The following is a 13,379-nucleotide window of genomic DNA, read 5'->3' as shown; positions in this document are numbered from 1 at the left end:
TTCTCCTCGCCCCCATCCCTCCCTCTCCTCCTGCCCCTTCCTCCTCCTCCTCCTCCTTTGTTCCACGCTGCTCATCGCCCTGGGATGGCAAACGCACGCTGGCCCCTGCCCCGGTGCCCTTGGCCAGTCCCCGTCATCCTGGCTGCTCCGGGAGGCTGAGGGGCTGGGGGTCCGGGCAGGCCCTGTCCACATGCCCCGTACAGCCCCCCATGTGCGCGCCCCGTATGCCTGCCCTGTCATGTGCCCCGTCCACGTGCCCCATCCACCTTCTCCCATCCACCTTCTCCCATCCACCTTCCCCCGTCCACCCTTCCCCATCCGCCTGCCCCGTCCACCCCACCCCGTCCGCCCTTCCCCATCCAACCCGCCCCATCCACCCTGCCCCGTCCACCCCATGCCTCAAGTGCTTCCCGTCCCCGTGTGGCCCGTGTGGCGGGGGCTGCGGTCCCATGTCTCTCTCCTAGGCCTTTGGGGCCCAGGTGGACGTGCCAGGCGTGAGGGGCAGTGAGGGGTGCTGGGCAGCAGCGTGACGGGCCCCCCTGCTCTCCCGCCCCACCCATGTGGCCCCGGGCTCGGGGCTCCAGGTGATCCAGCTTCCACGCAGGGTCTAATTTTTCCATGTTGGTCCCACCAGGAGGATAAACATCCGGGGTCTGGGGGCTACGCCCTGGCCCCCAGGGCCCGTCCGCCGTGTGGGTGGAGCACGCCCGGGTCCCCAGGCCTTGTTCCTCGCCAGCCCCAGCTGCACCCCTGCCCCCAGCCGGAGCCCCACGGAGCCCTCGCCCTCTCCCCTGCAGGCCTCCGCTGGAAGCCTGGGCGACCCGGCCGGAGACGGGGCCTTCGGGGACCCGTGAGCCTCAGCGCTCCTGTGACGTGTGGCACCTGCGGATGGGGAGGCCGGTCACACGCGGGAGGAGGAGCCGGCCCACGGGTCCTGCAGCGCCTGCCCGGTCCTCTCGCCCTGGCTGCAGGGTGAGGGCCTGTCCCGGTTCTTCCTGCGCAGGCGGCGGCCCCCACCTGCCTCCCTGCGCCCCCCGAGGCAGGTCTGGCCCCATCTGCGTTGTCCGCGGCCCCTCAGCCCGGCCAGCGCCCCGTTCCTTCACCGCAGCGGCCCTGGAAAGGTCCCTCGGGTGCCGATGTTCTCAAGCCGGAGGGACCCCTTGACCCTCGGTGCACCCGGCTCGCGTGGGCGCGCTCTTGCCCCTTCCTGCCCCGCCCCCCCCGCTCCCCGCGGGCTGGATGCCTCTGTGCAGCTGCCGGGCGCTGCCGTCTTCGACCCTGGGGCCTGGGCTCTCCCCCCGGCTCCAGACGGGGGTCCTCGGGGTGTGTGGCGTCCGCGGGGATGGTGCACAGGAACCTGCCAGCCGGGCCTGCGAACCTGGCGGTCACGTCCGCCTAGTGACCGGCCTGCCCTCCCGGTAGCCCACCCGGACAGATCCCAGCGCCTTCCGCCCCCTTCGCGCCCACGGACGGGGCACTTGTGATCCGACCCTCGGGCTGGTTCTCAGGTCGTTTGTTCCCTTCACCTCGGCTGCCACCCCGTCCTGCCCGGCCACCTGGGTGACGCCACGGTGTCCCCTGGAAGAGTTGCTGGCGCTCTGTGCTGGGGGCTGGCCCTTACGGGGCCTCCGCCCGTCCTGAGACGCGGCGACCGTCGGGGCCGGGGTGCCCGGCCAGGCCGGTCAGGGCCCCCGTGTAGCCGTCACTGCCGTGTCCCGTGCGTCCGCTGAGCGCCCAGCTGAGAGTAACCTGCCGTAGACTCTCCTGGAGCCAACGGGCTGACGGCACCAGTGCCCGACGCCCTGGACGCGGCTCCGGGGTCGCTCCCGTCCTGCAGGTACAGTCTGAGCCCTGCGGCACGACAGTGGGACGGGCGCGCGGTGGAGCCGGGCCAGCCCCCCAGGACCCCCCACCCGGGCGCCCCTGGGCTCTCCCGGCTTCCTCTCCGATCCGGGGATTTCCCCTCGTAGCAGCTCAAGTGGGGGGGGGGGCTGTGTAGACGCAGCTACTGGGTGACTCAGTGCAGACTCTAGTGAGCAACTGGGTAATTATTTCCAAAAATATTGACTTGTAATGTGAAGAAAGCTCTTCTCCATGCCACCCGTCAGCAGAAAATTGCCTTTGGTATTAACATTTCATCAACCGCATAATGTGAATTGATGTAAATGCATAATTAGATATAATAGCCTGGGAAAATTCACTCTTATTTATAAAATTGGGCTTGTTAAATTAGAGCGGGAGCTAACGGTTTCCATCTCGCTCTTAAAACAGGTCGGAGGCCTGCGCCGGCCTGGTGTTGCCGCAGCCCCGTGTCGGGGGCGCCTGGGTGTGCCCGCGGCCCTGCAGGGGGACCCGGGACAGGCCCCGGGGGAAGGGGGGCGTGGGCACCACGTGTCTGAAAGGCGGCTCCCCCGGGTCACGAACGTGGTGGTCAACAGGCAAGGAGGCCGCTCCCCGAGGACAGTTTCCTCCGTCAGCCCTTGTTGTTCTAGGAGGATGGGGACCCCCCGCCCTGCACCCCCTGAGCCACCCGAGTCGGGGATGTCGTGGGCGGTGGGGAAGGTGCCGCACACGCAGGTGCCTCCAGTGTGCTCCCCGGGCACCGGGGGCTCGCGGGGGCGGCGGGAAGAGTCGCCTCGCTGTCCCGTCGCCCGTGATAGTCTTTCCTTCATTGGCCAAGCCCTCCGTACGCCTCTCCCCCCGACGCCGGACCCCGTGCTGGGTGTCGGGCCCCCAGAGACGGAGAAGATGCGACTTCTGATGGTTTGGAGCTCAGCATGTTGGTGGCAGGGCAGGCATTTAGATGCATCCTCGCGTTGGTGGCAAGTGACAGAGAATGAATTCACGGGGCCTGGCGCAGACAAGAAAGACGTCTACGGACGCTCGGGAGTCGTGTGGAGGTCAGGCAGGGCTCGATCCAGGGGCTCGATGAATGGATCCGGGCGCCTGTTGTCTCGGCTTCTCTCCAGGCGCTCATGCACGTCGGCCTCCTTCTCTCCCCTCCTCACACCGCAGCCCCCCGCCCCCCCGAGGGGACCTTCATAGGGAAGAGCTGATTTAAGGTAACGCCCCCCCCCCCATGTCCTCCTCTTACGGGGTCTGCAGGCCAATCCCACTGCCCAGCGCCTGAGATCTCGGAGTGACCCAGTCCTGGCCACTGGGAGTGCACGGCGCCCGGCCGTGGTGGGAGGCCCAGGGACGCGCAGGGCCCCGGGCTGGACGTGACGTTGTGTCACAGTGAGGGGCCCGGCCAGGGTCACCAGGAAGGTGTCTGCATGGCAGGGCCGCCCCAGACCCTCTGGGGAGAAGCCTGAGCTGATGCACAGAAAGACGATCTTGTGACGTCCGTCACGCCCTGGGTCGGCCTGGACGCTGGAGCACCCCTGCCCCTCGCTTCCGCCCACGGTCCCCTCCTGGTCTGTTTGGACGCTGCAGGTCCCAGCCTGCTGTTGGGGGCGGCCTGGTCCCTCCCTGCTCCTCGCTCAGCAGCCGTGGCTCCCTCCTCGATGTGCCCCTCAGGGCGCTCCCCGCCTCCAGCCCCGGGGCCCACTGCCTGACCCTCTCCCGTAGCAGCAGCTGCGCCCTCCTGGGTCGGGGGACGCCCCCCCCGGCCCCCGTGCTCTGCCGCCAACCCCTGAAAGGCCTGGTACGCAGGCAGGTGGGGCAGACCGTCCTCCGTCCTCAGCCAGGCCTGGAACCTGCAGGGAAGCCGGGGGACAGGCCTGCCCGGGGCTGCCCGGGGAGCGGGCGTGTGCGTGGGGGGCACCGGCGTCGAGACGGATTTCTTATTTCTCAGGAACGAGGCGAACGGTGAGTGATGAGCCCCGGGACGTGGAGGCGTAAACGGGGGCCTGCCGTGTTCTCGGAGGGGGACTGTGGAGGCCCCCATTCTGCGACGTGCTCACCGCCCCCCCGTGGGAGTGGTTGCCCCGTGCCCTGTGCCCCCGGGCCTACTGGTCCACCTGCGAGGGTCCTGCAGCAGCGCCACGCGGACCCTCCTGCGTCCTCTTGGCGCCAGGAGCTCAGCCTTCTGGGATTCTGGGAACCGTGCGGGGATCCAGGGAAAGTGCTGCAGGTCCCCTTCGCGCGGAGAACAGCGGCAGAGGGGGACGGGGAAGGGCCTGCAGGGCTCGGCGCAGAGCCGGCCGCGCCTCGCAAGTGCCTGCAGGAGCCCGAGCCGCCCTCCCCGTCGCCCACCTGGCCCGCTCCCGCCCCCGGCACGGAGGGGACCCTGGCCACGGAGGGGACCCCGGGCAGGGGCGTTGTGCGCCCTGCCCAGGCATCCCCTGGCCCCTGTCTTCCTCCTCCTCCTCCCCTCCCCCGGGGACACAGGTCCCCTTTTCATGTGGGAAGAAAGCTGCCCGCTTGTCTGCAGGAACAGCTGGGCCTTGTCCCCTCAGCTGTGGCTGAGCGCCGCCGCGGCTGCACAATTCCGGCTGTGTCCCGGGGAGCCAGGGGCCAGCGGAAGCGCCTTGGCCCCGGCCCAGGAGCCGCGGGGGGCACGGCCAGGGCTGGAGGCACGGGGAGAGGGGAGCCCGTGGCTGGGGGCGTCTGTGTTCTCCCGCAGCCCCTCCTGGGGCCCCTGCGGGGCAGCTGAGGGCCTGCTCCTCCTCGCTGGGGCGGGCGGCAGATGAAAGCGGCCCCGGGGTCGCCCCCTTGGGCCCCTCCTCTGAGCTCAAGGCGCCCCCGGGCTGGGAGCTGCTCCGCGGGGCAGAAAGGAGGAGAGCGGCGGGAGACTGCGGGGTCGGGGCGGCTTCCCTGCCTGGCCATCCCGGGGACACTTGCTCCTGGCCCAGGGGCCGCACCGTGGATGCCCCCAGGCCCCGCCACTGGCCTGCTGTGAGCCCCTGTGCGGGCAGGGCCCTCGGTGGCCCCAGCTGCTCCTGCACCCGCGCTCCGCAAGCACCGCCTCACCCCCTCCGAGGGCAGCGGGCGCTGGTCGTGTCCCCGCGGTGCAGCCGGAGAGGCCCGAGGCTCGGGGCTCAGGTAACGTGCCCGAGGCCCCAGGTCTTTGTCCCTCGGCAGCCCGGGCTCCGAACCAACAGGCTGCCCAGCTGCCCGCGCTCTGCTCCGGCTGCCGCTTCTGTTTGTTCCGACGACAGCCCCGTACCGAGTCCCCACCCGCGCTTACTCGCGGGCTTAATTCCATGAGGGGAGCTGGTACCGACGTGCGCCCATGAAGGGAGAGACCAGAGCGTCCCCAGCCGAGCGCTGCGCAGAGCGTCTGACGACAGGGGTGACGCCCGGGCCTGGCGGGCCGGGGAAGGCTGCGCGGAGGACCTGCCATCGAAGGACGAGATGGGGACAAGCTCCGTCCCAGGAGCCGGAGGAAGCGGGCTGGGCAGCCAGGCGGTGGGCAGGGCCCCGGGCGGCGGGGTGGGGCGTGGAGGGGAGCACAGGGCCCCCCCGGGAACCAGGGTGCGCCGCCCCGAGGCACCAGGCTCCCTTTCTGGGCGTTGGGTTCACCGGGAGCCCCTGCTGTGCAGGGACCAACGTGACAGGTGAGTCTCGGCAACAGGCTCCCCCGTCATCCAGCGAAGGCCAAGGGGTGGGGCACGGGAGAGCAGAGCCCGTCTGTGGTGGGGGTGGGTCCTCGGTGGCCTGGGCGGGACGAGGCCCCGGGGGCGTCCCAGGGGAGCTGCACTGGGAGTCAGGCTGCTGGGCCGGCCGTCGGGGAGGAGCGGGGTCTGGAGTCCGGGGGGGCTGTAGGGCTGTGAGTGGCCAGGTGGGGGGCTCCCGGAGTGGACTCCGAGCGCCCGAGCGTGGCAGCGGGTGGGGCCACGGACCTTCGGGTGGCTCGGCCCGAGCTTGGCCCCATGCGTCGCGGCCTGGTAGGGTGGATGTCCTCGGGCCCGGGGGAGCGGAGGGAAGCCTGCTTGGTTTCAGAAGGGACCCGGATGCCTTTTCTAGCGATTAATAGGCGGTTGGGGAACAGCGGGGCTTGTTTTTAAGGGAGCCCGCGGCCCGCCGGTCGCTGCTGTCCTCGCAATGTCTCGCGTCAGAGCCGCCGCCACGTGGCTGCGGGGAGTCCCCGGCCTCTGCTCGGCTCCCAGGGCCAGGTTCGAGTCCTGCACGTCCCCAGACCATGGTTCCTCCGCGTGGGGGCCCAGAGCGCCCGAGGTTCCGACCTCGGGTCCGGGGCAGGAGGCCCGAGGCTCGCCCGGCGCGGCCTGGGTCGCCCTTTTCCTCTTCACCATACGAGCCTGGGGGTTGGCTTTTAGGCAAACGGACGTAAACCACCGAGGAAGCCCTCAGCGGCGTGATCCACGATCACAGTTGTTGAAAATTAAGGTGCTCGTTCCTGTGAGCGCATGTGCCGCCTCTCTCCGCTGCGATTTCAAGACTAACACGGCTTAGCTCGTTAAAAAAGACTAGTGAGGAACATGGCTTTTCTTTAAAAAAAAAACAACAACAAAAAAGTCCCTTTATATTTTGCTGTGATGTGTCTGAACACTGTGCAGTTAGTCACGCCGCAGACGGGACAACGGTGTGACTCCACTTAACCGGGCTGGTGGAAGCCCAGCGCGGGGCACCCTGCAGCCCTCGGGGCCCCTTGGTCATTCGGAGGGAGGCCGGGGCTGGGCCCCTGGGACCAGGCCCTGGTGGGGTCCGCTGTGTCTGGGCCCTTGGGGCGGCTGTCAGCCCCTGGTGTGGGGGCGGAGGGAGGAGGTGGGACGGGTGGGCTGGTGTGGGCCTGGGCTGGCCACCGGGGGAGGTCCGGGGGGCTGGGAGCACAGGGCCGTGGGGACGGGCCCACGGGCGATGGTGATGAGGGCGACCCGAGGGCTGGCCCGGGTGCCCCCCGCCCCCGTGTCTCCCGCGCACACACCTGCTGCCGTGGGGCCGGTATCAGGGCCTTGGGCGGGGGGCAGGCTGTGCTCCCGTGGCCTGCAGAGGCCGTAGCAGGGGGGCTGCTGGCAGGGCTCAGGGGGCCTCGGTGAGGGCGAGGGCACCCGGATGCCCCACTGCGGGCCCTGGAGGCTCCCTGCATGGCCAACCCGTGGGCACAGCTGTACTGCCGCAGGGACGTGGGGAGCCCCTGGTGCTGGGGTGTCTATGGGGAGGGGGGAGGGAGGAGGGGCCCGGGGAGCCTCTCCCCAGCACACCTGCTGCCCCAGGTCCCCGAGGCCTCCAGGTCCCCCCAGCACACCCGCCGCCCAAGGTCCCTGAACCCCCACAGCACACCTGCCGCTCCAGGTCCCGAGCCCCCCCGCAGCCTGCCCGCCGCCCCAGGTCCCCGAGGTCCCGTCAGCCTGCCCGCTGCCCCAGGTCCCCAAGGCCCCCAGGTCCCCCCATCCTGCCTGCCGCCCAAGGTCCCCGAGCCCCCCGAGCCCGCATCAGCCACCTGCCCGCCTCTCAGAGGCTGCGGTCTCCGTGCTCCTGGTGGCCGCCCTCTCCGTCCCCACCTGGCTGGGGCCCCTGCAGGCTACGGCGCCTTGGCTTGTCCCCGGGTCCACGCGGCTCAGGGAGGACGTCCCTCCCACCATCCCGCCCGGGCCGCGCTGCCGCGAGTCACTCGCGTGGTTGCAGGCTTGAAAGGGAAGAGCGCTCCACGCAGCCCGTCGCATCCCGGGGTGCCGCCGCCCTCACTGCTCTCCACCGCGAGGGCACCTCCGCCCTTGCCCCCGCAGTCGGCTGGCAGTGGCCCTCCGCGGTCCCGAACCTCCAGTGTCTCCCGGAGTCGGCCGGCCTGGGTCGGCCCCTGCTCCTCTGCCCGCCCAGGTCACGAGGACCAACGTGGAGCACCTGAAAACGTCCGAGACAGCTTGATCGGCGGCCCCGCCACACGCTGGACGACCAGCGACAGCTGCGGCCGTTGTGAAGAAGGCACCGCTTGTCCCGCGGTGGGAGGACTCGGAGGACGCCGCAGTGTCCCCGTGTCCCCGTGTCCCCGTGTGACCTTCCTGCCTCTCCTTGCGCCTGATGTTTTGACACCTGGTGTTTCAGTAGCTTCAGCACAAGAGGCGACGCCTGACCCGCGTCTACGCAGTGGCGCCCGGGCCGGAGCCGCGGGAAGGCTCTGTGACCCGGTGCGAGCCACTTCCCCTGCCTGGGCCACGGGTGCCGCGTGGCTGAGCTGGGCTGCGTGATCCCTTTCCTCCCTATATCCCCGGGGCCTGGACGTCTGATTTATTTAATTTTTTAAAAAAGGATTTTATTTATTTATTCATGAGACACATGACCCAGTGCCCTCAGCGGCAGCAGCCTTGGGCCTGAGCGTGCAGTCGGGGGCTTTCCGCCATGTGCCAACCCCTTTACTGGGCGACGACGAGTGCTGGGAATAGGATGTGCGATGGGACTGAGCCTCGCAGGGAAACATCTGTAGGACACGGGGAATCCCGAATTCCAGCTAAAGGGCCTTTGGAGGCTGCTTGCAGGTGCAGGTGATGGAAGGCCGCTCTACGCGTGGACCCACAGGGCAACTCTGACTCAGTAACTAAAAGGATAGGCTTCAGGCACGGCTTGATCCAGGGCTCCAACCCCTCTATTTCCACGTGTCGGTCAGCTTCTCTTTGAGGTCAGTCCCCCGTGGGATGCTCCTGGCGTCCATAGGTTGTGGCCTGAACCAGCTGAGAAGCCCGGGCAACGAGAGCCGCTGCCACCCCCAGGGCTTGTGGCCAAGGTCTCAGGCATGAGGGACATCTACCAACCGGAGTCATGTGTTTGTGTCTGAACGCTTCCTCCCTCCCTGCCCCTCTCCCTCCCCTTTTTTTTTTCTCTTTCTTCCCTTTAAGGATACCGAATTTATTGATTTCATGAAAGACGTGTTCTCATGAGCAATTCAAGCAAACGACAGAAGCAGCAAAGGGAAAAAGAAAAAAGAAAAAAAAGCAAAAACGAAAGGTGTCGGTTGTTCCAGACAAATCTCTAGGGACACAGACGGGCCCATAAATAGAAGCGGTTTGACAAGCCTGGGCTTATTCCACACGGCTATTCACGAATAAAATCGTCAAATTGTGCTTTTGGATTTAACAGCAGCAGCAGGGAGGGGACAGGGAAGTGTCCCTCGGAAACGCGTCCCGAGGATCCAAAAAAAAAAAAAATAAAAGATTATGAAAAACAACATGCGTGGAGAGTCGTTTTAAGGATGTCTCGACTCTCGAGGGTCTCAACTGGCTCCGACCGATGCGGTTAGTGGGGTTTGCTTCTTTCTTCAGGACACTTGTCTGTCCGCCCGCTACATCGTTCCTCTACCTTGCCCACGATGGTAATGTTTGGATGCTCTTCTCCCGGCTTTTTTTTTTTTCCCCACTTTATTTTTTTTAATTATTTTTATTTTTATTTTTTTATTTTTATTTTTTTATTATTTTATTTATTTATTTATTTTTATTTTTTATTTTTTATTTTTTATTTTTTTAATTAATTAATTAATTTATTTTTAATTTTTAATTTTTTAATTTATTTAATTTATTTTTATTTATTTTTATTTTTTTCCACTTTACCATATTCAACGATTGTCATTCTTTTTTTTTTTTTTATTTCGAAGGCGTTTTTTTTTTTGTTTTTTTGTTTTTTGTTTTTTGTTTTTTGTTTTGTTTTTTTGTTTTTTTGGTATTTTAATGTTTGGTTTTATTGCAAAATAGCTGTTTTGTCTTTCCGAGGATCATGGTTGTGTGTTGCCTGCGGCCTTCATGCGGCAGATTGCCCGGCTTCCGGGTTTTAGATCCCGAGGGCAGCCGGAGTCATGCAGGTTTTGCCCTCCAGGCTGCCTCCCCGCAGGCTTTGCTTACTTAGAAAGTAAGGACTGAGGACCCCACGCCCCGACCTCGACCTCGCCATTTCCCCCCAAGGCGCTCATGGCGCCAGCTCCCTTTTCCTTTTGTTACTCTTCGCCTCGGTTCCACGGTCAGTTGGGCCCTAAAGAAGAGGCGGTGTTCCCTGGGTTCCTTCGTGTTCCCCGACCACGTTTTCCCGGAGTCTTTTCACTCCGATGCCCAATGGCACGGCCCTAACATTTTAGGTGCACACTTTCCCCGCAGGTGTGTGGACTTTTCTCTTTCACCCACTGCTTTGAAAACTATCCAGGAAATGACAAAACCGGGCGTGACTTCACGCACCTCTCTCCCCTGCCCGGAAAGTCCGTTTCTTTTTCCTCTGTGGATGCGAGATGAATTATTTTCTTCGTTAACCATGGTGTTTCTTGACAGCTATCACTTCAAATAAATAAAATTAAAAAAAAACGTATTTATTCATTCATGAGAGACAGAGAGAGAGAGAGGCAGAGACCCAGGCAGAGGGAGAAGCAGGCTCCATGCTGGGAGCCCAACGTGGGACTCGATCTCAGGACCCCGGGGTCACGACCTGGGCCGAAGGCAGATGCTCAGCCGCTGAGCCCCCCCGGGTGTCCCTCATTTCAAATAATTTGTTCCTAAAGACACTGGTGCCCTTTGGATGCAAATATGAAGCTCTTCACCTTGAGGAGAATTTCCTGTGTGCCCTGGGACGTCAGGGGTCCGCAAGTCGGCCCCTCCCGTGCTGCTGGGAGCCTAACCTCACCCCGAGCCTTCAGCAAGCCCACGGCGCGGCCTCGGGAGGTGCCCGTTGAGGGTGGGCCGCTGTCCCCCTGGAGCCAATGCGCTAAGAATGGAGACGACACAGGGGAGCGGGATCCCCCACCCCGGGGCGGGGGTGGCCTCGGGGCTTTGCAGAGACCTAGGGGAGGGCTCTCCACGGAGAGCAGAGCTGGATCTGGCTCCGTCCCATCTAGACCTCGGGGAAGGGACGGCTTCCGCCTTCATCTGTGTCACACGGATGGGGACTCCCGGGGCCCACTCTCCGTGTGCAAAGTGTCGCCAAAGGAGACCGAGTGGAGGTGAGAACCCTCTAACCAGTGGGTGGACTTGCTGGATGCGGGACTTTGGGCTGGTTCGTCCCCTCTCGGGGCCTCAGATTCCCCAAGGAGCCTCCGCGGCCAGTGGCTGTCCAGGGGCACTTGCGGCCCCGAGGTCCTGCGCAGGTGGACGGTGGACGGCCACGGTGAGGGCGGCGGGTGGAGCTTACCGTGAACCTTTTCCTTTAAGAATAACTTTTGCTTTTAAGTAGGTTGCGCTTCCTGCGGCTCGGTGGCCTCCCTCTCTGCTTAGAAAGCAAACCCTTTCTTCAAAGCTAAGCTTCCTCCTAGGCCCACGGGATTAGCACACACTCCGGACTAATGGTGTCCAAATTAATGCGATTTATCCTCCTGGCTTTCAAAAGCTGTGCTCTATTTGTGCAGCTACGGGGTTTTTTTTTTTTTTTTAAATTTTTTAAAAAAATTTCTGGACCAAAATTTAGGACACTCGGACCAAGGAAAGAGACTTTTCGTCCCCGAGGCTGGGGCTCCCCAGGCTTCACGAAGGAGAGGAGGACAACGGATGCCGTGCGCTGTCCGCCGCCGCTGGATGCCCTACCTTCAGCTGCGTGTGACCCAAACAAAAAGCCGCCGATGAACCCAAACCACCGAGTCTTTCCTGGTGCGTTTAGTGGGAGCCGGAGGAGAACGCCGGGGACCGTCGTTGGCCTCTGCTCGTCGGCAGGCAGCCCAGCCTGCGCCCACTGAAGGGGCAGGGCCTTCGGCTCAGCCTCCACCGTCTGGGCTCCAGCAGCACCCGGAGGGCTCCCAGCAGCCCCGGCTCCCCCGAGGCGCGTGCACCCCCGCCGCCCCCCGCAGTCCTCGGGAAACCGCTCCCGCTCGTGGCGCAGTTTAGCTAAACGATTACGTCCTTACATCCGTGAGTGTGATCCTGCAGGGCCCTCCTCTAATCACGGCCCACAGGCCCTTCCAGGAGCTTTCGGAGAAAGAATCCGCAGTGAAATGGGGGCTCGTGGGGCGGCAGGAGTGTCCCACACGCCCGGGCACCCACAGCTGCGTCCACCCCAGAATCCACGCGCCGTCTTGCTCTCCTAGGAAGGGGAGCGAAGGGCCCAGTCCCCAGAAGCCACCCCTCGGGGACGGCCCGACGTGGATCCCCAAGCGGCTTCCAGAAGTTTCTGTCCTCCCAGTAACTTTGCTCGGCTCCGAGTTGCTCGTATGCGTGTTTCAAGGTAGTTTCAGGTGAATGTTGTGATTGATTATATAATGTTGTGATTGATATATATTGATTATATATGTGATTGAGTGAGTTATGATCACGAAGGGAAATGTATGGGGCATGCAGGTAACCGTCGCCGTGGGCCCGGGGCAGATCGTGGGAGCCTGGAGTGACCTGGGAAGGTCTGCAGGTGGGGACGGAGGGGTCTAGGACTGGAATAGTGGACGAGCTACGTCGTGTCTTTCCTTCCCTCCTCCCACCCCACTTGCCCTCCTTCCTCATCTCTCGTGTCTTATTTTTCGGGCCTTGTTCGTGGACAGAGGTGGAATTTTTCCAGTTGGGCCAAAAGTTCTATAGGGTTTGTTTTTTGACTCGCTTTACGGGTTCAAGGTAATAGTAGGCTGGGTCCTGGGAGCCCTGATTTCCGGCGTCTGCTCCCCTGGGGTCTGTACGTCGCTGGGAGACGCCACCACCACATGCGCTGAAGCTCCAAGAGGAGCGGCTCCTTCTTCAATCACTCGTGCCCGTGGCCACAGGTGTAAGGACGTCAGCCTGAACCGCTCGCGAGGCCGTGGCTAGCGGGAGGGTGAGGTGCGCGTGCCGCACGTCGTGTTTTCTCAAAGCCCCTCCTTTTGCGCTTTCCGTACGACCTGACTCAGAATTTCTGCGCTTGAGATGCCCGGGGGGCTCAGCGGTGGCGCGTCCGCCTTCGGCTCAGGGCGTGACCCCGGGGTCCCGAGATCGAGTCCCGCGTCGGGCTCCCTGCACGGAGCCTGCTTCTCCCTCTGCCTGTGTCTCTGCCCCTCTCTGTGTGTCTCTCATGAATAAATAAGTAAATCTCAAAAAAAAAAAAAAAAAAAGAAGAATTTCTACCCTCATCATGGCCTTTTCCATTCACGGGCATTTGGGGAAAAAATACAATTTTAATATCCAATCGTTACTGATTACTGGTGTCTTTCTGAACACGGGTCGCCGGTGTCCATTCCCCGGCTCCGGGCTGGCCCTGGCGCTCCAGTGCTCCGCCCGTTTCCCGGTTTACGGAGAAGACAGTTTTCATCTAAGGCCGCATCCCACGATGTTTATTCCGACAGATTCTGACATTAAAATGGTCTACGAAAGCATCTATATCGCGTTATTTTGTGCAAACAGCCCTTGTGCAAACAGTGGGAACCCGGACGCCCCTCCTTCGGCTAAGACGGAGGCGGTTCCTTCCTCCGACATTGTCACGCTGCACGTGACCTGCTTTTTTCTAACGTGTTTATTTTTTTTTGCCTTTTTTTTCTTTTTTTCTAACGTGTTTAGTTGAAAGTCCAGTTTGCTGCTTTTATTTCTCGTTCGGCGATGAAATCCACCAAGGCTATTAATTTT

The sequence above is a fragment of the Vulpes vulpes genome, chromosome 1 (assembly GCF_048418805.1).
Source record: "Vulpes vulpes isolate BD-2025 chromosome 1, VulVul3, whole genome shotgun sequence".
NCBI classification, from domain to species: domain Eukaryota; kingdom Metazoa; phylum Chordata; class Mammalia; order Carnivora; family Canidae; genus Vulpes; species Vulpes vulpes.
The sequence above is the reverse complement of the archived record's forward strand: the minus strand, read 5'-3'. Positions refer to the sequence as shown.